At 37.1% G+C, this 24,201-nt stretch overlaps 1 protein-coding gene and 1 non-coding gene across 3 annotated transcripts in view; both read left to right on the top strand.

The window, feature by feature from the left end:
* Positions 1-362: 362 nt before the first annotated feature.
* On the top strand, positions 363-568 carry LOC116642662. Its single transcript, XR_004301360.1, has one exon. It is a non-coding gene; the product is annotated as a small nucleolar RNA U3 (small nucleolar RNA).
* A 10,486-nt stretch (positions 569-11,054) lies between these two features.
* The window catches only part of CNTN1 (contactin 1), a 362,269-nt gene continuing 349,122 nt past the window's right edge, over positions 11,055-24,201 (top strand). For both annotated transcript variants that reach the window (XM_032420205.1, XM_032420204.1), the window contains exon 1: positions 11,055-11,235. The gene's annotated coding sequence lies outside the window, so the exon portion shown is untranslated. The remainder of the gene's footprint in view (positions 11,236-24,201) is intronic.

Raw genomic sequence — 24,201 nt, 5'->3', positions numbered from 1 at the left:
ATTTAGTTTTTTAAAAGTATTTGTTGAGCAGTACCATGTGCCATGCACTGTTCTAGCACTGGGAAGATAGTAGTTAATATGGCAGCCAGCGTCCTTGTTCTCATGGAGCCTATATTCTATAGAGAGAAGAAAAAGATATACAGACAAACATTTAAATGCCAAATATTATGTCTCACAGTCAAGGGCTCTGAAGGAAAAACAATAGTGTGATATGATAGAGAATCTGAGTTGGGGGATATAGGTTAGGAGTGTTGTCACAGGAGTCTTCTGTGAGAGGTGATACTTAAGATTAGACTTGAAAAATCACAGAAAGCCAATCATAGGAAGAACCAGGAGAAGACTTGTAGAAAAAAGGAACAACAAAGACTATGCTTTCAGGGATCATGTCTATGGTTTGTTACTAGAGAAGTTTCTCTGAATGTAGAGTACCTGAAACCATGAGGAGGAGGCGCAGTGTTCTCTCCTCAGTGTGAACCTGGCTCTAGGTGTTGCTTCTACAACTGTCTATTGCCATTGATGATCGTTCTTCTCCTCCTTCCAGGGAGTAAGAGGACGCAGTCTGAGTGGAAGGGAAAAAAAAGAAAAAAGAAAAAAGGAACAACAGACTGAATTTGGCACATTTGAGGAACAGAATCAAGCCAGAGTGGCTGGAACTTAGTAAACAAAGAGCTGGGTGGTTTGAGATGAGGTCAACGAGGTAGGGAGGAGACAGACTTGATAATGGAAAAGTTGGACATCCAAACCATAATGCAAAGTCGTTATAAAACATTTGATGGGTGAGTGATCTAAACTGATTCCTGTTCTTAAATGATTGATTTAAGAGTGGGTGATTTGACAAATAGGTAGGAATGAAAGGACGGAGACCAATGATCAGGTTATTGCACTAAGCTTAGAAAAAGGGAATGGTAGCTTTGATCAGAGTGGCAGCACTGTGATACAATAGAATATGACCTGAGGATGGTTAATAGGAATTATTAATAGATTAAATCGGTGAGTGAGGGAAAGAGAAGAATGGAGGATGACGTCTACATTTTGGAATTGAGCATCTAATTGAATGTTGGGAAAATAATCCAAACAAATCGGCATTTAATGTTGCAAGAACTGTTGCTGATACACTGTAGCATGATCACAAAAGGAGGAAGGAGGAATGAAAAAAAGCAAAACAGGAGACTGGTAGGAAGTTTCTGTTTTCTTTTGTTGCACCTGATTGAATTTATGGTTTAATTTCACAGTGTTGTCAGGATTCAGCTGATGACCCAAGAGCAGTTGTTCCTACTGTAATATGCCCAGTCATGTCATCACCAAGTGTTCTCTGAGAGGTAATGTGTAAGATTAGACTTGAAAAATCATAGAAATGTAATCATAAAAGAGCCAGAAGAGCCTTTTAGAAAAAAAGGAACAGGCTGAGTTTGGCATTCGAGGTTCACAATCAAGGCCAATTAAGGCTGGAGCATAGTGAGCGAAGAGCTGAGTGATTTGAGATAAGGTCAGAGACGTAGTAGGAGCCAGATCACTTACAATGGAAAAAGTTGGACATTCAAAATGTAATTCAAGGCCATTGAAGAATTTTACTTTAAGATTTATTTAATTATTTATCTGAGAGAGAGAGAGAGATGGGGGAGGGGTGGAGAGAGAGGGAGAGAGAGAATCTCAAGCAGACTCCATGCTGAACATGGAGCCCCACTTGGGGCTCCACACAGGGCTTGATCCCAGAACCCTGAGATCATAACCTGAGCCGAAATCAAGAGTTGGACACTTAATCGACTGAGTCACCCAGGCACCTCCATTAGAGAATTTTAAATGGGGGGAGGACTTAAACAGGAGGGTTTTCAGATATTTTTCAGAGTGAGAGACCATCCCAGAATGAAGTAATCCTTGTGTCAACAGCTTTGTATTTCCTATCAATCCTGTTGACCTCTGCAAACATCCTTTCCAAAGAATTGTGCAACACATGAGAAATTCGTCTTTCATATCATTTTCAAGCCTACAGTCCAAATGAACCACTGTAGTCTCTCTTTCCTTTTGTAACTGACTTGACCCATGTCCTATTTCTTTGCCTTCTTATGGGAAATTTGCTAATCAACAAAAGAATTCTTGATAGTATAAGAAATACCCACTTAAGCTAGAGTGACTAATAAAGTTGTAACAGCAATAGCAACATAGAAAAAATTCAGGCATTCAGGTAAACTGAAAAGGTAGGGTAAGCAGTTTCTAGTCATGTATACATGATTGACATATATTTGAAAAAATATATATCAACTTTCTTCAGGTAGACAACCAGGAATCCAGGCTTTCAGCCAATTTTATTGCAATGTCAAGTGGTACAGATTTTTGGAAAAAAAAGATTATGTCCATATAAAGGTTAAAGTAAATTTTCTTTTAAGTATTGCTTCTAATTTGATAATTGGATGGCAGCATAAAGCTCAGATTTACTGGTGGTAGGTAATGCTTTCTTCTTAAACTGCTTTGTGCATTCCGTATGTACTGAGATATTTGTGCTACATGTTCCTCTGAATACTGAATACTCAAAGGAAGGGCAACAAGACTAATGGAATGGCATTTCTGATCTCCTTTTCTTCAGAAACAAGCAAGATTCAGAGTCCCCAAATTTGAATTTTACATATTCTCTACTTGTTCAGGTGGATTTATAATTTTCCATGCTTTTATCAGCAAATTTTCATATTTCTCATAATTAACCTTTAAGTTAATACCGCATTAAGGTAAAAAGTGATAGCCATTCTTTCCATAGTAACTGTTAACGTGATCCTCAAAAATCTATGCTTTCCATTTCAAATATAAGTAAACTAAAAAAGTCATGTAATTTTTAACTCTCATGAATAAAACTGTATCTTTGTTATTCCTTACGCTCTTTCTAGTTAAATTTATTTGTTTTTAAAGATCTAATTCATATGTCACCTTCTCTGAATGCTTCTAAGATAACATGTAGTAGGAAGGAGAGGGCAGTAACAGATTTTTTAGTTCTCACCAGAATTCCCAACCAACCAAATATAGTCCTTGTCTTCAAGGAACTTTTTATTTGTACCAAAGAAAGATATACCAAGGGGCGCCTGGGTGGCTCAGGTGGTTAAGCATCTGCCTTCAGCTCAGGTCATGATCCCAGGGGCCTGGGATCGAGCCCCGCATCAGGCTCCCTGCTCAGTGCAGAACCTGCTTCTCCCTCTCCCTCTGCCATTCCCTCTGCTTGTGCTCTCTGGCTCTCTCTCTCTGTCAAATAAATAAATAAAATCTTTAAAAAAAGAGAGCTCTACCAAAAAATGCATACAATAAAATGTAATAGTAGAATAATAAATATATGTGTAAAATATAAAAGTACAGAAGTAGTTGTGACTATCTGGGTGTGGGTGTGTGAGGAGAGTTTGAGTTTCACAAAATAAATACCAGCTAACACTGTTTTAGAGGATAAACAAGTTTACCTGGTTGAAAACAGTCTGGGTAGGGAAGAGGGGGGAGTAGATCCCAGGTTCAGAGAACAAGTGTGAAGACAGAGTCAAGCAAAAGGCATAGCATTACGAGTACTCTGTTTTGTTTGGGTTCCTAATTCTTCAATCCTTTCTTTTTCACAGTCAACAAATATTTATTGAGTACCTATTGTGCCCCACGGACTATTTGTTCTATCAAATAAGCATTCAGAAGTGAACAAAAGAGAATCAATTTAAGCCACAGTGGAACTCAAATTCCAAAGGAAAGATAGGGTAGTCAAGATAGTCAATAAACCAAATGAGTACAAAAAAATGTATTGTATCGTAGTTGATAAAAAGCACCATAGAGAAATAAGGAGGAAGAAATGGAAATGGGAGTTCTGCAGTGGGGGGATGTCAATTTTAAGTGAGATGATCAAGGGTAGGCTAATAGAGAAGGTAACATTTTAATAAAAATCTGAAAAAAGTATTCACATAGGAATTGAGGGAAAGTATTTCAGGAAGGGAGACCAGCAAGAATAAAACTCTATGATTGAGTGTGCCTCAGTTGGGGAATAGTGAAGAGGTCAATGTAGTTTCCAATCTGTTTTTCATTCTCTTTATGCTTATGCTTTAATCATAATCATATCTCAATCTTTGAGCATGCCTTGATATTTTACTTTATATCTTTCACACTTTGTTCTAATTAGGAATGTTGTCTTAAGTTCTAGATACTGATAATTCTTCCTGTAAGAATATACTTAAACATCATCTCTATTTCCTTTTCCTCTCCCAGGTATATTAAGGTTCTCTTTTCATAATGTTCCTTTGTAACTTGTACCAAGGTGATTATTTCAGTTTTGGACATTTTAAGTTTGACATGATTTTGAATCATCCAAGTACAGAAATGGACTTATGAGTCTGTAGTGCAGAGTAGATCCAAGGTTGGAGATGGAGATTTATTAAAAAAATATGAGAAGTTGGAACCAAAAGAACTCATAATATCATACAGGAGAAAATGTAAAGTGATAAGAGGGTTAAGAATTAGCACAATTCTACATAAAATCAACATTGAGAGAGAAAGGGAGAGAGATACAGAGAAAGAGAATTTGGGGAAGGAGCTTTAGAGTTCTTACAGAACTAGAAAGAAAACCGGGAGAGAATTGGAAAGTGATAAGGACATGTAAGGGCCACAGTGGAAAATTTTCAGTTCTCAAGGTCTTATACTGTAATTAGAGGAAAATTTAGGGTCAGAGTAATTTTCTGTGAGGGAGATTTGAACATACATTTATAATAAGGGTAAGTCTAGAAAAATGGGTGTTGAAAATAAAGGAGATATAAACAATAATTGCTGAAAAGGAGACAGGAGGAGAAGGGTTATAAAAAAAAAACAAAATATTTGGGTGTAGTTGAAACTAGTCAGCTTTTATTGGAACATCCATGAAAATTCAGAGAAAATTTATAGTTACAAAAGCTTAGTAAATTAATAATATCAAACAATAATTTATCAATTTCTGGGTAGATTTCTTTCCAACTATTATGTCTTCTAGTTTTTTTTAATATGTTATATAATGAGTGTGTATGATTTATTAAATTGTGTTGAATTACCCAGGAAACAGATTCTAGGATGAAGATTTGTGTGTAGATTTCCAATTTACCTGGGAAAATACCCATTATTGACAAATTTCCCTTTTTGCTCTTGAGCATAACTATAATAGCAGTTTTAAAATCCTTGTCTCCTAACTATCATATTTGCCTTTACTCTTAAGTATAAATCTCATTTTTTTGGTTTGTTTTTGTTTTTCTTTTGAGAGGCAGGCAGTAGTAGGGGGAGGCAAGTATGTATAGTAATTTTAGATTATATCCTGGACATTGCAATGATACATTGTAGAGATTATAGATTCTGTTATGTCATTGCAATGATACATTGTAGAGATTATAGATTCTGTTATGTCTTTTTGAAGAGTATGAATATGTTTCATTTGTTCATTTAAAAGGTGGTTAACTTGGGTGTACTCAAATTCCAAATTCTGTCTCCCCTGTGGCAGGCAGCAGTTGAAATCTCTGTTAAATTCTTGTACTAGTTTCCTATGGCTTCTGTAACAAATTATCACCACAACAAAACAACTAAATTTATCCTCTCACTTAAATCAACAAATGTCTTAAAACAATAAAAAATATTCTCTCACAGTTCTAGAGACTGGAATGTCCAAATCAGCATCACTGGGCCATAATCAAGGTGGCCCAGCATGGCCACCCTCCCTCCAACGGCCCTAAGGAGAATCCATTCCTTGCTTCCTCCAGATTCTGGTGGCTGCAGGGGTTCCTTGGCATATGGCTGCATCACTCTAATTTTCAAGGCCAGCATCCTCAAATCTCTCCCTGCTCTGTCTTCGCATCACCATCTGCTCTGTGTATAGTAAAATCTCTTTCTGCCTGCCTCTTATAAGGATACATGTGATCTCATTTAGGACCTAGCCAGATAATCCAGGATAATCTCCCGATCTCAAGATCCTTAATCACTTCTGCAGAGACCTTTGCCATGTAAGGTAACATTCACAGGTTCCAGAGAGTAAGGGGCCATTATTTATCCTATTACAACTCTTTTAACTTTATCTGTACTGCTTGGAGTCTGTCCTGTGTATATATGGTTTAGGAGTCAGTTTAAAATTTGGGTAGAGTTTATACTCTGAACTGACAATTCTCCCTTTCTGGATGTCTCCTTCCTGGGACATTCCTGTCTCATTTTCTTTCTTTTGTCATCTATAACTCTGTTTTCTGGTAAGTAAGTAAAGTAAGAGGAAGGAAATAATGGAGGTAAGAGAAGAAATCAATAAAATAGAAAACACATACATATTACAGAAAAATTAAAAAGCCAAAATTGATATTTGAAATGATTAATAAAATTTCTAAACACTAGAAAACTAATAAGGGGAAAACCCCACAATTTATCAACATTGAAAATGATAACTGGATCATAAATACAGATCTAATAGATATTAAACACAAAAAGGGGATTTTATGAACAACTTTAGGCCAATAAACTTGAAAATTTGGGTGAAATGGAAAATTATTTCCTCTGTACCTCTCCCTTTGCTTCTTTTGGTTGTTTTGGGGAGTAGGGTGTATATTTGGGTAGATGACCTTTTATAAAGATGCTGGTACCATATTATTAACAAATAGTTTTGTGTCATTCTGCTCCTCATTTTATGCTCTAGGAAACTGAGTATTACAGTTCCATCCCTAGCCTCTTAGCTATTTACTAGATCAGAGTAGAACAAAGGTCTTCTAATGTCTCATCCCATGTCCACTCCAGATGTGAAGGTATTCATCATTTCAAGGATGTACTCAGAAAATGAAATTTTCAGTGTTTCTAGGTGGCTATTGGGAAAGAAGGGAAAGGAAATGTTAATTAAGGTTAACAATGGAGTTCACTAATAATAACTGACTACCTACTCTCTGTGAGTAGCAGAGACCAAACTCCAATTTAACAACTGAATTGAGCATTGTCCTTCCCCATGAGTTTCACAAGTTGAAAGAATTTTGAGGACATACTGGCTGACTAAGGAGTAACATGCCTTTTTGTTATATCACAGGTTGATTCCCGTTATGCAAATGGAGTAATATTAACGGGAAATAGTGGGTTCTACTGTGAAACACTGGAATCTGTGTGAAGATGTCCTGGCAATATCAGTAATATCAGTGGCTTTTCTGTAAATCTGCCCTTGTGGTGCACAGCAGTCACTAACAAAACAAAAGGAATTCTAATCCTACTGTTCATCTCCAAAAATATTGCAGTGGCCCCGGGTGAGTAGCAAACTGCTACTGTCAACTGTGTTTCCAGTATTTACTATTTGAAAACTATCTTCCCCACCTCTTTCTCCAGCCACATGGTGCAGTGTGTGTGTGTGTGTGTGTGTGTGTGTGTGTGTGTGTGTGTGTATCCCTTTGCAATCATTCCCTATTGGCTATGTAAAAGCTAGGTCAGTGGGCTGATGTGATCTTCTTTGAGACACTGCATACTGGGTTTAGCATGACAATCTTTGTACTAGTGGGCAGAGCCTCTGTTGTCTTTCTGCTCTGTTGAGTTTCATTTGTAATTTTGGTTGGAAAAGCCCCTTTTTTCTTATTCTCCCCTGTCTTTGCTACCACAGGCTATGCATGCAACCATTCTGGGCAGCTTCGGAGTGAGGAAACGGTGGGTGGGGCACAGGAGAAAGAAAAGGAATACACACTGTGGAAACTGCACTGCTGCTGTAAGATTTAATCACTGGTTGGAGGAAATTGGAATGCTTCAAGAAAGAGTGCCAATGCAGGGTGGAAGAAGGAGGGGATGGATGGCAGGAGAATTCAATAGTAGGGCCAAGGGAAGTTTAGCAATGTAATACCCAGTACACTGTGCTGGGGAACTCTGCAAGTGATGAGGCAATCAGAGCCAGCCAGAGAACCAGGCAAAATTTTCCTACTGTTTCTTTTCTTTTCTTTGTTTTCCTACTGTTTGTTTTAGAGTTTTGCAAATAGGTTCTTTACCAGGCTGTCAGATAGTGAGGGTTCAGACTAATGTTTCTGCTGTTCTCCTCTTTCTTATTTTAGGGACAGTATGTGCTAGAGGCAATCTGCCTAGCTAGCCACCCATTTCCATCAGCTTTCTGTATACCTGAACACCAGCCCCAATTACTCTGATCCCTGTCTTATGAGGCAGACCCCCAACTGACAAGCAAACTTAATCTCAGCTACTGATTATGTCCTGCTTAATTTCCAGTTAAAGTGGCATGCTCTCATATATTTTTATAGATGCTGGAAAATGAGTATACTGTTGGATCAGTCTTGAAAATTTCAAAAGGCTGTGTGGTTCAGGGAGGAAAAGGGGCAAGAACTCTGCTGGAAGAGATACCAAAGTTATTGTTCATTGTGGTGAAAAAATAATGAAGGAGTAGCCCTAAGATCTGAGTTCTAGACTCACCTTGGCTTCTAAGTAGGTACGTGATCCTGAGCTAATTATAATAATTGAGTCTCTCCTTCACAGAATAATGGTGGAAACTGAGAGTTTCTAAAGTTCTTTAAATTCTCACATTTTATAAACCATATATTCACCTTTAAGTACTGAATGTCTCTTATACACCTAACATTATATACATAACTATATTTTAATTACCTTTACTTTCAAAGGAATACATTTCCTTGGCTACTTCAATTTCCTCATTTGTGAAATGGAGCTACTAATGACTCTTCTGCTTACTTAAGGAAAAGGGAATTTTGTCTGAAAGTAATTTGAAAAGTGTAAAATGCACTGTAGCAGATACTTTTGATATATTCATATATATAAGAATATATGTATTCTGGGAACAGATGTACAGGTTTTGCTCTCTGAGATAATTACCAATAACCTGGAGATAGTCTGTTTTATCTGAAAATATATGAGGTGCCTGATGCCCAGATAGAAATTATAATCCTCGTAATACTCTTCCCAAATTGTGTGTGTATGTGTGAGCTGTAATTATATCAGTAAATATGCAAAGTAACATTGTCTGTTTGAAAAATCAATATGCTCCATGAGAGCTTGCCTACCTTATTCATCACTATATTTACAATAGCAATATTTGTTGAAAAAAATGAATGAATTAAGGAATGAAAGAATGAGGATAGCAGAGATTTCTTTGGTATTCTTTTCACTTCCAATTTCAACTTTTGTGCTAACCTCAATGTTCAGTTTCTTTCCTTGATACTTCACTTTCTCCTCACTGCTTAAATCTAGGGGAGGGTCTGCTATAGTTCACTGTTACTCAAAATAATATAGGCTTAGGAATCAAAAGATGTTAGTGTTGAAAATACATATTCCTTACTATAATATTTTACTATCTTCATTGCTTCCTGAGTCTCTCTTTAACACGGTCTATGGATTATTCTTGTTTAGTTCCCTAACACCTAACACAGGGTGTGGCACAGAATAAGTGCTCAGTAAATGCACTAAGTAATGCATGATTTGTCCAATTAAATGGAACAATTGGTGTGGGTCCCTGGAGTGGAGATGCAAGACTAATGGCATATTACATAGAACCATGACTGATTGGTTTTGAAACTTGCCATTACATTTCTAGTTATTCCCATTCAGGGGTAAGTGGGTTCCCAGCATAAAAGCCATATGTATTGCTCTCTATAAGTTATCTTTAGGGTCCCTTCCCACTTCCAAATACATTGATTCGAATCATCTAGTTTTATTTTTTTTTATTTTTTTTAATTTTTTTTAAAGATTTTATTTATTTATTCATGAGAGAGCGAGAGAGAAAGGCAGAGGGAGAAGCAGGCTCCCAAGGAGCAGGGAGCCCGATGTGGGACTCGATCCCAGGACCCTGAGATCATGACCTGAGCCGAAGGCAGACGTTTAACCATCTGAGCCACCCAGGCGCCCCGAATCATCTAGTTTTATAAAGAGAACGTTTTATGAAGAGTCTGGCCAATAGTCATAACAACTATAAGCACTAAGGTACGAGCCTACATTTATTGAGCATTTGATAACAATGCCATTTTCTCTAACAGGTGTCCAGTGAGCTGTGTCATGTTCAGCACTGGTTAAGATGACTACTTAATTTAGGTGGATGCAGAACATGGCTATTTGCAGAAAGGAGGCAGCCTGCAAGTGAGAAGATTGTTTCCTTGTACAGCACTAAAATAAGATGCTTCCCTTCCTCCAATTTTGCTGGTAATCTTTCTATCATTTTCCCCCATTTGAGAAGTGCCTTGAATCCCACAGCTTCCTGATTCCACCTGGACAAATGGCAGAGATGAAAGATGGGAACAAGCTTGTTTTATCCTTGGCCCCCTTCACCTAAAAGGCAGGCTTGGGATCACCTAGGATTAGGTTGGCTTATACATCCTCTGCAGCCTCAGGGTTTGAGCACAAAAGGAATGAGGGACTAATATCAGTAGAAAAGAAACAGATTGATTATCAGTTAGTCTGGTGGTGATTATTTTAAGACTTCTACCACCAAATGAACTGCCCAAGGTAAGTCCATCATGCAGTTTGGCCTTGCTTTCCTTCCTTTACTCTTTCTGGAGAGGTTATTTCCCATTTAAAGCACTGTTCCTACCAGGGGATATTTTGGAGTTTCTCTGCAGTACAGAACAAACAGTTCAACCTTTACTCCACGGGAAAACTGCCATGTTACGTTTAGGCAAAAATGGGAACTTGAAACAAACAAAACCCTCATGTCTTTTTATTTCGTGTGATTTTTTTTTCACTTAAGTGTATGTATTTCTGTATTTTGCTCCATTCTTAACTGAAGTTCGTGCTTCTCTATCAAGGCAGTGCTCCTGGTATTTTCTCCTGTCATATCTCCCAGAGCAGATGGTCCCTTCCAGGGAAGCTCTGGAAAGTGCTGGGTGTCTGGTTATGCCTGGCCCTTTCCTCCCTCTTGGGGCTCTCAGATGACAAGTCATCAAACCAATTTCCCTCCTCTTAGGGGTCCTTGATCCAGTGGCAGCAGGTTTGATGCCAGGGACTGCAGAGACCCTTTGCAGTTAGGTTTAGCAGCAACCTCAGTCCGCAGCGAGAACCTGGTCTGGCGTGAGAGTGGCATTCCGCCTATCCAATGAGAGACGCGGGTTTCTCTCCGGTGCCCGCCCCCCTTTCCCCGCGGCCCCAATGACCGCTCTAAAAGGCCCGGCTTCTGCTGTCAAGTAGCTAGGCAGGGCTCCGCGGAGGCTAGGAGGGGCGCCCGGTGCGGAGATGCGCTCCCAGGTGTTGGCAGCGGAAGTGGGAAACCTGTAGGTTATGGTCCAGCTGTGCCGCACCGAGGAGAGCAGGAGCGGAGACCAGGTAGGAGGCAGGACTTTTCCTTCTTTGCAGATAGAAAAAAAAAAAAAATGCGTATTTTCATGCTACTGTTGCCTCCCTTCCTCTTCCCCTTCCCCCAGCCCCGCCCCGCCCTCGTCACCCCCAAATCTGGTGAGGTCGCTGCAGCTCTCGTCGTGAAGTGCGGCTGGAAGGGCTGGGATGGAGGTCGTCTGGGTGCTGGGAAGGAGGGGTGCGGGAGCCCCGGTGACGGGCGGGGCAGGCGGCAGTGCCTAGGAGAGGGGACCGAGCCTCCATCTGTGTCTCGTCAACTTTCCTCTCAGAGGCTTCGGCGCCGCGGCCGGTGTCGCGCCCAAGGCATGCTATGTCCACCCGCAGGGGAGGGTATGGGGGAGCAGACATGTCAGCAGCCGGGAACCCGCAGGTCTTCCTAAACCGAGTAGAGCTTCTGCTCCTCCCCACGCATGTCTGCACCTACTCGTTTACCCTCGTACCTTGCGTCTAGACTAGCAAGCTCATCCCTGCAAAAACTGGGAATGACTGGGCCGAGGGGAGGAAGGCACTTGTTTGCTCCCTGGCTCCTCTGTTAAGGACTGGCTCCCTTCAGGAGCGGGGGGTGGGGAAGAAATCCCGCAACTCTAAGGGCATTTACCGATTAATTGCGTCTCTATTGAGAAGACCTGGGCCCTTCTCGCCTATCTGCTGCAGACCGAGGAGGGGAGAGGCAGGGAAGCCTTCGCCTCTTCTCTCCTAGCCTGGTGTTGTCTATGGGGAACCTTTTCGCCTAGTTTGTAAAAAACGGGTTTATCCTCAGGGATTCCCAGAGAGTCAAGTAATTGTGCCCGGCTGGGCTCCCTGCGGCTGCAAGGCAGCCTCCCTGGGTGACCGCATCTGGGAAGTAGGTGTTGGCCCAATGCCGGTTCCTGCCGGAGTCAGATTGCTGGAAGCAGTAGGCAGAAGAATTGCAGAGAAATTAGAGGCTGCATCACTCTAGGGAACCGATGACACCCTGCTTTGAAAATTTGGGGTGATGGGGAAAAAGGAAAGGGGAAGGCTGCAACCTTTTCTCATTTATTCATGCCAAATGCAGCATGGGCATTTGTATGTGTGCTTGTGTGTGCACATCTCCAAGGTGGAGCTATATATAGCTCATGCACACCCAGCCCTGTTTGCCTGCTGCTGAGCAGGCTGCCTGGGCCTTCTGAAGCAATCTGGAAGCACTGAGTGGGAGGGGCAAAAGGGAATCAAATTCTCCATTGGGGGAAAAGCCAGAGAGAAGATGTGTTCAGACCGAGGAAACCCTGCATGGAATAATGTCTCTGTAACGCACATGAATAGCAGTATTTCCAGATACTATTTTGAATACATTCTTAGAGTGCTATTTGATCTTCATCCATTTCCCTGAATTTTTCAGCTTTACAATGTACCTATGAACCTTACCAGCCTGAAATGTAACACACATATCAAATAAATACATATCATATTGGGGATATTTTATTAAACTCATCAGAGCACAATGGTTTGTGTATGCCCTACCTTCGTTGGTGGGTTGTAAATTTATTTGGGTGGTAACTTATAGCTAGTAGCATTTGGAGATCTGGGGGGAAAAGATCCACCCACCTTGCAAGATGTAAAACTAGATAGTTTTAATCTATTTCTTTGTACCAATTTTACTTGTGGATCCAATATTTAAATGTGTGCTGCTTTTTCACATATTTATTTGCATTACATGGACTTTCATTTATAGATGTATGTGCATTTATTTTTCCCATTGCCTGAAGTTATTTAATCCAGATGGTAACTTTTTCATTTTCTTAGATGAAAAAACTAAGATTTAGAGGATACCAGAAATTTGCCTAAAGCCTTCTAAAATTCCACTATTTCAACCCTAATATTTCAACAACCTACTATGAATTATATTGCATAGCAGTTACCCTCAAACAGAATCCTTCAGCTTCCTGTGATTTTTGGTATTGATAACAAAATTTGGTCAATGTTATACCAGTAACAATACAGGCCAAAGTTATTCAGTTATTCAGATGCTTGGTCTTATTTATTTATTTGCTTAACCCTTATATACATGTCTGATTTGTCTTCTAATTAGGCAAAGAAGCACTTTGCAGAAAAAAGACCATGACCTATATTTTTGTATACTCCACCACATTGAACACAGTTCTAAGTAGGCTTGAAGATTCTTATTGAGAAAGTATCATCATAAGGAATGATTTGGAGCAATGATTGAGGCATAATATATTTATTAATAGAAGGCTATGTGTTGGGAACTACTTTTGGAAACTTCCTTTGGCTCTGTTATCTTCTCCAAGAGGAGTAATGGGAGACATGAGGCATTTCTGTATCCTGCCACAGAGTGATTCAATTTTCCAATAGGGGTTATGGCTATGTACAGGTTATTCTATATATTCTCTCTTATCTGTGCCCCTTGAGACCAACTACAGACCAAGCTGAAAGATAGACCTTTTATACTTTTCTATACAAAACATGCCATGTTATATCTTTATTAAAAAAGAAAACAACAATGTCTATCCATTTCCCATCACCATCTATTTCTATATATAAATTGGTCATGGTTTACGTCATAACAAAGAACCCATTCATCAGTAAGTTCAAGTCCAATGATTGTTTTTTTTTAATTGATGTATTATTATTCATTTTTCTTTCTCTTTGAACTGCCATTTTCCATATTCTCCATCTCCTCCTTGAGATTTTACTTTATGATACTGCAATGATCTGATGTTATAATTTTTCTCTTTTTCTAAACTTCTCTTCTTTGCCTCCCTCTTAACTCCTCTTCCTGCTTCAGGTTTTCAAGTGAATTCCCCCAACTGATGCAATTTATCCTATTGGAAACAAAATTCTCCTTCTGCATTTCTTTCCTAATCTCTCCTCCATTAGGCATTCCAAATTACTAACCTGGTGGCTAAGAGCACAGGCTTTGGAAGGAAGCCTACTTGTGTTAATATCTATATATCATTATGCAGATAAGTGAATGTCAGTAAGTCAACTGGGTATTATAACAGCACTTACATCAGAGTTTTCTGTGGGTTTATTTTTTTAGTATTAAATAAAATAATCTACGTAACATATTTAAAATAGGGCTTGGTTGTATTCATTACTTATAAGTAATAGCTATTAGTAGTAGGTAGTAAAAACTTTTTTTTCCCCCAATACTGGCTTTTAGCAAAGGATACCACAGTTTTCCAGGCTTCTGGTTTGTGATTAGGTTTTTTTTTTTTTTCCAGACTTCCCTCCTCTATCTCCAAGTGCCATTATCTATTCAGTAATTAAACTATCCATTTTTATTCTGATCTCTAATTTGTATCATATATTTCCCCCAATACAAGTGTATATATCGTTGCATGTCTTGGATTAGTACAGTAGACAATTCATCAAACCTTCCAACGTATGTCTCTCTGCTTTAATCTAGGATGCCACATACTACTGACATAATACATTGTTAATTTTCATTATTGGTTATACTCTTCTTTGCAACTTTCACTGTGATTTACTTCATATCTTCATATCCACAGTGCTAACTTTGGAGCAAGAACACTTGGGTTCAAATCCTGAGAATAGAACTTACTAGTTATAGGACTTTGGAAATGTAGCTGGAGGAAGATAGGTCATTATTTCATGATGGTTGTATGAATGACCTATTGTATAAAATGACATTCAAAAGTATACTAATTTAATATTACATTTAAATGACATTTTTATGATTATAAGGAAATACAGGATCTTTCAAGAAAAGTTGAAAGTGAAAGAAAATTCCACCACGCAGAGAGATCCACTCTCAACCTCCCAATTTTATTTCTTTTTTTTTTTTTTTAAAGATTTTATTTATTTATTTGAGAGAGAGAGCATGAGAGAGATAGATCATGAGCAGGGGCAGAGGGAAAGGGGGAAGCAGACTCCCTGCTGAGCAGGGAACCCGATGCGGGGCTCTATCCCAGGACCCTGGGATCATGACCTGAGCCGAAGGCCGGTGCTTACCTGACTGAGCCACCCAGGCGACCTCCCAATTTTTTTTCTTTCTATGAGTATACACAGGTATTTTAAATGTGCAAATTTGGAATTAGAGCAAATATTCATTTTTATATTTAGCTTTTATCTCCACTTAACATCATACCATAAGCATTAGTTTATTTCATTTAATATTCTTACTAACCATGTATTTTTTTATGGTTGCCACCTATTTTCTTATATAGATTCACTCTTTAGATTGTTTCTTGTTTTTCACATTTATAGAAATGAACATGATTATACATTAATCTTTGCATTTCTGACCATTTCCTATAATAACTTCATAGATGTTACTAGGTCATACATTTAAATATTTTCAGACTCCTAATGCTTGTTGCCAAATTGCTCTAGCAAAAAGTTTAGGCACAAATTAATACTCAGTATAAACCAATTGGGCAATAGTCTCATTAATACTTGGTATTGTGGTTTAAAAAATTGTGACTATTTTGATATAGAAATTGTGTATCTGGTTTTTTAATTGTGTTTCTATGATTTTTTAATGATTTTGAAAAATGTTTTCATGTTTATTGGCTCTTTGTATTTCCTAATTTGTGGATTTCATTTGACTCTTTATTGAGTTATGGTTCTTAACTCATTTAATAGAAAAATCCATTGTATACTGTGAAAATTTTCTTCACCCTTTTTTTTTTTTTTTGGTCTTTTATCTTTTATGTTTTTGGACATACAGAAATTTGTAACCTTACTGTAGTTTAACCTGTAAGTCTATTTGTAGTAGTATTTTTCATTGCTTTAATGCTCAGAAAACTTTCTTCTACCTGACGAAGAATTGAATATAAAAACACACATTTGAGGGTGCTATTGCTGAACTTCTTTTATTCTTTGAAGTGGGATTTGGCTTATGTATATTGTGTATATATCACTGTGTGAAATGGCTCCTGGGGACATATAAAATACCCTCTCAGTCTATTAAGATCCCATTATTATTTATGTGGCTTTTCCATGAAGTGAATAGTATCTTAATTCTTTCTGAGCTACTATTGTCCATTTCAAAAGTGCCACAGGGCAAAACGTACTATGGAAGATATTAATGACCAGGTTACTCAGCCAGAGCAAGGCACATTGTTTGCACAATTATCTGAATGACTCAGGCACTAAATCTGCTTTTGCTGGGATTATCCAGATGGTCCTTAATTCACTGGATAATTGTTCACCCCTGTACTTGATTTTGATGATGTGGACCTGACTGTCGTTGCTTTTCCTACACAGTTTTATTTGTTACTGGTCTCTGATACTGAGGGTTAGCCACATTCATTTCTTTTATGAGAGGTAGTTTCCTTGGTCCTTAAAGAACACACGTATTAGAGTTGTGCAGAGCTTTGCAGGAAACCCAGCTCACCAGTTACAAACCGTGTGATGTTTGGCAAATTACCTAATCTCTTCAAGTCTTTGTTTCCCATGTAGCAAATGAGGATATTCAGAGTTGAGAGTCCTTACTTCAGTCTCCCTCTCTTACAGTCTTCTACTCAAGCACATTCTCCACACCATAATCAAAGTTCTCTCTCTAAAGGCAATCTCATCTAGTGTCTATTAAGAATAAGATGCCTAGAGCCCTTTGCATTTTACCTAAAGTTCTGTATTAAATGGTCCATGATTAATTGTCTGAATTCATTTTTTATTGTTCTACACTCTTCCATTTCCAGTCTCCCATAATGCCAATCACACAGAATTGTTTGCATTTCTCCTAATGTATCATATTTTCTCTCCTTTTTTTCCAAACTTCACTCTCCCTCCATACTTTCTTCTCTGCCATAAATGACCTTTCTCCTTTCTGCAATATAATTGAGTTTGCCTAATGTCTTCAAGGCTCAGATGAGCTGCCACATTATCTAGGAGGACTTCCCTGAACTTGAAGGCTGAGTTTGGAGTCCTTATTTAGTCCTTCCATAACAATACATAGAAACCCCAACCATACATAGCACTTACTGTGCTAAATTGTAACTGATTGTTTACTTGTTTATTACCCCCACTGTAAGCCCCTCAGGATAGAGACCTTTTTCCTCTTATGTCCAGTGAAGGCTCTGACATAGTTGATAATAAATATTTTTGGAAGAAATGAATAAAGGAAGGTTAAGATTAAACTTGTTTTTCAGATTTCAAGGAAAAAAGGATTTATATCTCTACCTTGGAAACAAACAAAAACTAGAAGCTATGTCAATTTTCACATTTTTTTAAGAATTAACTTCCTGGTTCTGTTGATTTATATGAGATGCATAGAAAAGAGTCCCTTAATAAGCAATTTTTTTTTAAAGATTTTAAAGATTTTATTTATTTATTTGACAGAGAGAGACAGCGAGAGCAGGAACACAAGCAGGGGGAGTGGGAGAGGGAGAAGCAGGCTTCCCGCTGAGCAGGGAGCCCGATGTGGGACTCGATCCCAGGACCCTGGGATCATGACCTGAGCCGAAGGCAGACGCTTAATGACTGAGCCACCCAGGCGCCCAATAAACAATTTTTAATGAAAACTTATGCCTAAGACATTGAATAATCCCCAAATGACTGACCACTAGGTAACTCCCTTTTAAATAATTCTACATTTTAGAATGAATAAGAAATGTATAGTTACATGATAATGTACATATATACATTTAGCTATGTTGGAATTAATATTGACAAAATTAATCCCCTTTTTTCTTCATTTAATAAGAGGTCTTCCATTGTGTCCAGAAGTTTACAAAACATGGTTACATCCATAACTGTGTTTGACTCTGCAACAATTCTAAAAGTTAGATAGAAGGCATGATTATCCACAATTACAGATAAGGAAACAAGCTCAGATAAATAAGTAGTTTGCCTAAAATCATGTTAGTGGCAAGTCCGGACAAGAAGTAAGGTAATCTTACGTACAGTTGCATGTCTGGTGTATTATGCTTAGCCAAAACATCTCAGTGAGAGATGCCAGCCACCATTCTGTCCAGGTCAAGGACGTTGGTCTTGATAATCTACTGAGACTCCTGAACAATCCAGTAAAAATTCACTGCACTGGGATGCCTGGGTGGCTCAGTCAGTTAAGCGTCTGCCTCCCACTCAGGTCATGATCCCAGGGTCCTGGGATCGAATCCCATATTGGGCTCTTTGCTCAGCATGGAGCCTGCTTCTCCCTCTGCCTATGCTGCTCCCCCTGCTTGTGCTCTCTTTCTCTGTCAAATAAATACATAAAATCTTTAAAAAAAAATTCGCTGCACTAATACCTACATGTAGTTTTTACTTTGGTTTTTAATAATCTAAGGTGAAACCCACTGATAGCAATATTGTGTTAAACATATTTTTAAAATCTTGTGTTTATTTGATTATTTACACTACATATGTGTGGTATGTGTGTGTGAGTACATATTATACTTAGAATTTTTTTACTTCAGAGTGTATTTTTTTAAATTTCTGGCAATAAATACAATACTCTTCATATTTTCTTTACTAGAATTATTAAAGTACCTTTCCAAGATATTCTTAATTAAGTAGACAATATTTACTTTTCCAGCTTGGTTTAGTATATGGTCTATACAGTCTTAAGAGTATCTGATGAGTCAAGTATTTTTTCAGAAATAATGTTTAAAAAGACATTTATGAAAAATAGATGGATACTTACCTACAGCACTTATCTAGCCTAGTTTGAAAATTAAAAATACTGAGATATAACACTGATTTTTTACTATTTGACTTGTGTAAATAATATGTCATCTATAATCTCACCTCAGTTATTGACAACAACCATTTATTGAGTGTTCACTCTGTATTGGGCATTGTTTTAAATGTGTTTGATGTGATATCTCATAATTTAATCAAATCCAGTAAGTGGGATTTTATTTATCATTTTTTACTATTTTACAAGTGAGAAAAATTAGAGATATTAAAAAGCTAATGATTATAGAAGATAGAATTTACATGTAGGTTATCCAACTCCTAAACCTAAATTATTAGGCTTAATCCCTCTCCATGACGTCCAGTTTTAGTTTTCTGTGAGCCACATTTTAAATTTTCTCCTTTTTGGTGACTGGTATCTATCCCAAATAAACTTAGTATCCACACAAGAGATTAAAGCAGTTTAAATTTATATATGTTGTATTTATGGGTATCTTATAAACAAAGTGGTCTTCTACTACAGTGATTTACATGGGGAAGTATCCCAAAAATGAATTAAGCAATTGCAACGTGCTATTTAAAAATTCATTATTTTAACTTAGAACTGAGCATCAGAAGTTTTTATGCCTTTCTGCCCTAATTTTGCTTCCTAACACCACAAACCATAAACAGTAATTCTATCTTAAGGCATCTAATCTTATAGTATTTGTCATGGTTACTGAAAGTACAGATGCACTATCTGTAACAGACAAGATTGCCTGCTAAAATATTATAAACAACATTTATAATATTCCAGTTTGGGACTCAACTTGTTTAATGTAACAGAATTTTATATCAGATAAAAATTCCCATTGCATAATATTTTTATACATTAAATATGATACTGTATTTTAACTGAAAAATTGTTTTAAGATCTTATTTATTTATTTGAGAGAGAAAGCAAGAGACAGAGCAAGAATGGAGGGGGAGAGGGAGAAGCAGACTTCCTGCTGGGATCATGACCTGAGCTGAAGGCAGACACTTAACCGGCTAAGCTACCCAGGAGCCCCTTAATTGAAAAATCTTTAAAAATACCTACTGATTGATTGACTGTATTTTTCTTTTTGTTTGCATATATTTAGAGATCATAACAACTCTTTTGGTACTAGAACGTTACCCAGTTTTTCCAAAAAAAGTTATTTTCGATTTCTGGTTTACACACAAGTTAAATGGTAATGAAATTAAGGCATCTGTTTTCAGTAAAACTTTGTACTGCTTTTCTTTACCTTTTTAATTAAAAAATAACAGAAATACAGAAAAGTGCACAGAAAAGGGTCAGTTCAGTGAGTTTTAACAAAGTACTTATACCCATGAAATCAACACTCAGTTCAGGAGAAAGAACTTGTCTGCACCCAAGAACTCCTCTTCCAGCCCCTCCCAATCACTACTACCTTGCTCTTTCCCCAAGGTAGCCACTATTCTGACTTCAAGACCATTGAATAGTTTTGCCTATTTTTGAAATTCATATAAACGGAATCATATATTAATGCACTTTCTTTTTGCATGCGATTTTTTTGCTCAAACTTTTGGGTAGGAATATCCATGTTCCTGCATGTAATAGTAGTTCATTTTTATTTCTCTATAGAATTCCATAGTATGAATACTCCAAAATGTATATGTATCTGTTCTACTTGTTGGACATTTGGGTAGTTTCCAGTTTTCTGTTATTACCGATAGTTCTCCTATGAACATTTGTTATTGTATGTGTCTTTTGTAGTACATATATGTGTACGCATTTTTGCTAAGATTGAGCTAAGATTAAAATTGCTGAGTCATAAGCCAATGCTTAGTAGGAATTGTTTGCTTTTCCCAAGTGGTTGAGCCAATTTCCAGTCCAGCCTGTAGTGTATGAGATTTCAAGTTGCTGCTTAGCTTTGCCAACTCTTGGTATTAATAGTGTATTTAACTTAAACTATCTAATGGAGATGAATATCTAAGTATGGTTTTAATTTGCATTTTTTGATTAATAAGAAGTTGAACACCTTTTATATATGTTTTGGCCGTTCGAATATGCTGCTTTGAAGTGTCATTCAGAAGCTTTGTCCATTTTGCTATTGAATTATCTGTCTTTTCCTTATGGATTCATAGGAAGTTCCTTATATATTCTGAATTTGAGCCCTTAGAAAATATTTGCCAGTATCTTCTCCCACTCTATGATTTGCTTTGCCATTCTTTTAATGTTATCTTTTATCAACAGATGTTCTCAGCTTTAATGCAGTCTAGAGTTAGTATTTTTTTTGTCTTGTTTAATAAATCTTTCCTTACTAAAGTTATGGAGATATTTTTTGTATTGTGTTCAAAACACTATATTGTTTTACATTTCATCTGGAATTGATTTTTGTGTGTGGTTTGAGTTTTGCTTTCTTACTTTTATGGATATAAAATTCATCCAGAGACATTTACTGAAAAGGCTGTCCTTTCCCCACTGTTTGGCAGTGTTACCTCTGTCTTAAATCAAGTGTTCCATGTATGGGCAGATTTGTTCTTGGACTTTCTATCTATTCCACTGGATTATTTGTCTATTATTCCATAGACATAGTATTAATAACAGTGGATTTAAAATATGTCTTAATATTTGCTAAAGTAGGTCCTCCAGCTTGGTTATTCTTTAAGTTTGTCTTGACTGTTAATGACTCTTTGCCTTGCTATATACATTTGAAATTCTGCTTGTTAATTTCTACAAAATCCTTGTTGGAATTTGATTAGGATGGCATTTAATCTAGAAGTCAATTTAAGTATAATTGACATGTTAAAAAAATTGAATCTTTTCATTTATGATCATGGCCTAAATATATATCACTTTTTTTTGATCTTTTAAGATTTCTTTAAATGATGCTTAAAGTTTTCAGTGTGAAAATCTTGCACATCTTTTGTTATATTTATTCTTAGGTATTTGATTTTTTTTTATGCTATCGTAAGCACTGTAATTTATTTCATTTTCTAACTCTTTGTTAATAATAAAAAGTATGAGGGTGCCTGGGTGGCTCAGTGGGTTAAGTGTCTGCCTTTGCCTCAGGTCATGATCCCGGGGTCCTGGGATCGAGCCCTTCATCGGGCTCCCTGCTCAGAGGGGAGCCTGCTTCTCCCTCTGCCTGCCACTTCCCCTGCTTGTGCTCTCTCTATCAAATAAATAAATAAAATCTTTAAAAAAATTAAAAAAATAAAAAGTATGTAGTCAATTTTATATGTTGACCTTTTATAGACTTACAAAGCTCACTTATCAACGTTAATTTTTCTGTTGATTCCTTTTAATTTTCTAGACTCAATTGTATCTAGAGAATAATGAGCTTATTTCTTCTTATCTATTCTTTATAACTTACTAAAATTTTGCCTTTTTGTGTTGGCTAGAATCTCTAGTACATTTTGAGTAAAAGGGGTGATAACTGACATTTTTGTCTCATTCTTTGATCTCATAAGAAAATTTCTCCATACTTTACCATTTCATAAGTAACCTTTATCAGGTTAAGGAAATTCCCTCCCATTTCTGTTTGTTTAAATTTTTTAAAAAATTAATAATTTTAAATTTATTTAGATGACCGTATGATTTTTCTCTTTTGCTAGATTAATGCAATGGGTAATATTGATTCATTTTTCAGATGTTAAACCAGCATTTCTGGAATAAATTTAACTTCCTCATGATCTGTTTATTACCCATTATGTAGATTACTGTGTTGGGGTTGATAATGTATTACTTAGGATTTTTTTAGCTATTTTTTTCAACTTTTGTAATTTTCACATTTTGATGTCAAGTTTATGTTGGTTGAACTCATGAAATGAGTTGGAATAGATTGCCTCTTTTAATTTGGAAAGAGTCTGGATGATTATGTTAATTTCTTTCTTAAATATTTTATAGAATCCACTGGTAAAGCCATTTGGTCCTAGAATTTTTTTTTTTTTTTTTTTGTGGCACAATTTTAAATGAAATAATTATCTTAGGAATTATGCATTTATTTTTCTTAATTATTACTTAATCTTTTTTTGGTGAGTTTTTTTCTAGGAATTTATCCTTCTAAATTTTCAAATATATTCAATAGTATTTTTCAAAATAATCTCATACTATTTTTAATAGCTATAAAATTTTAATGATAACTCTTCTCATTTATTTAAATTCAACCACAGACCTATTATTGACATTTTATATATGTCTTAAAAATATTTTCATGCATATACTATAGTTTTAAATTTATTATTACCATCAAAATATAGTATGATGTATACTATATGTAATGTTCTGTCACTTTTTTTTCAATCTTGGCCAGCTTTTATTTCCAAACATTATAGTGCTCACATATTCTTTTTAGCATTTGCCAAGTACCCCTTTGCAATGGAACCCAATTTATTTATGTACCATCATTGGATCTTTGGGTTATTTCCAATTTTTTTTAAGAATGCACAACATTGGGATGCCTGGGTGGCTCAGTTGGTTAAGCATCTACCTTCAGCTCAGGTCATGATCCCAGGGTCCTGGGATCGAGTCCCACATTGTTCTCCTTGCTCAGCGGGAAGCCTGTTTCTCCCTGTACCTGCTGCTTCCTCTGCTTGTGCTCTCTCTCTCTCTCACTATCTCTCTCTCTCTTACACGTAAATAAATAAAATCTGAAAAAAAAAGAATGCACATTGTTCTACATGTACTTTTGCACATTCCTAGAAATATTTCTCTAAGATACATTTCTAGAGTGAAATTGCTGGCAAGAGGAATATCTTTTACAGATTATCAGTGTTTCCAAATGGTCCTTCCAAGAGACTGTAGTAATCTATAATCCTAGTAACATGAATAAGAATGTTTGCTTTTGGGGGCACCCGCATGGCTCAGCTGGTCAAGCATCTGACTTCGGCTCGGGTTGTGTTCTCTGGGTCCTGGGATGAGCCCCATGGTGGGCTCCCTGCTCAGCAGGGAGTCTGCTTCTCCCTCTCCCTCTGCCCCTCCACCCCTGTCATGCTCTGTCTCTCTCTGTGTGTCTCTCTCTCAAATAAATAAAATCTTAAAAAAAATTTTTAAAAATAAGAATGTTTGGGGGCACCTGGGTGGCTCAGTCGTTAAGCATCTGCCTTCGGCTCAGGTCATGATCCCAGCGCCCTGGGATCGAGCCCCGCATCAGGCTCCCTGCTCCGCAGGAAGCCTGCTTCTCCCACTCCCCCTGCTTGTGTTTCCTCTCTCGCTGTGTCTCTCCCTGTCAAATAAATAAATAAAATCTTTAAAAAAAAAAATAAGAATGTTTGCTTTTGCATATTCTCTCCAGTGCTGAATATTGTCAATCTTTCAAATACTTGAAAGATGTTGTCTTGCCAAATCAAGCTTTAACTTAAGAAATA

The sequence above is a fragment of the Phoca vitulina genome, unplaced genomic scaffold, assembly GCF_004348235.1.
Source record: "Phoca vitulina isolate PV1807 unplaced genomic scaffold, GSC_HSeal_1.0 scaffold23, whole genome shotgun sequence".
In the NCBI taxonomy this organism is placed as follows: Eukaryota; Metazoa; Chordata; class Mammalia; order Carnivora; family Phocidae; genus Phoca; species Phoca vitulina.
The sequence above is the reverse complement of the archived record's forward strand: the minus strand, read 5'-3'. Positions and strand labels throughout refer to the sequence as shown.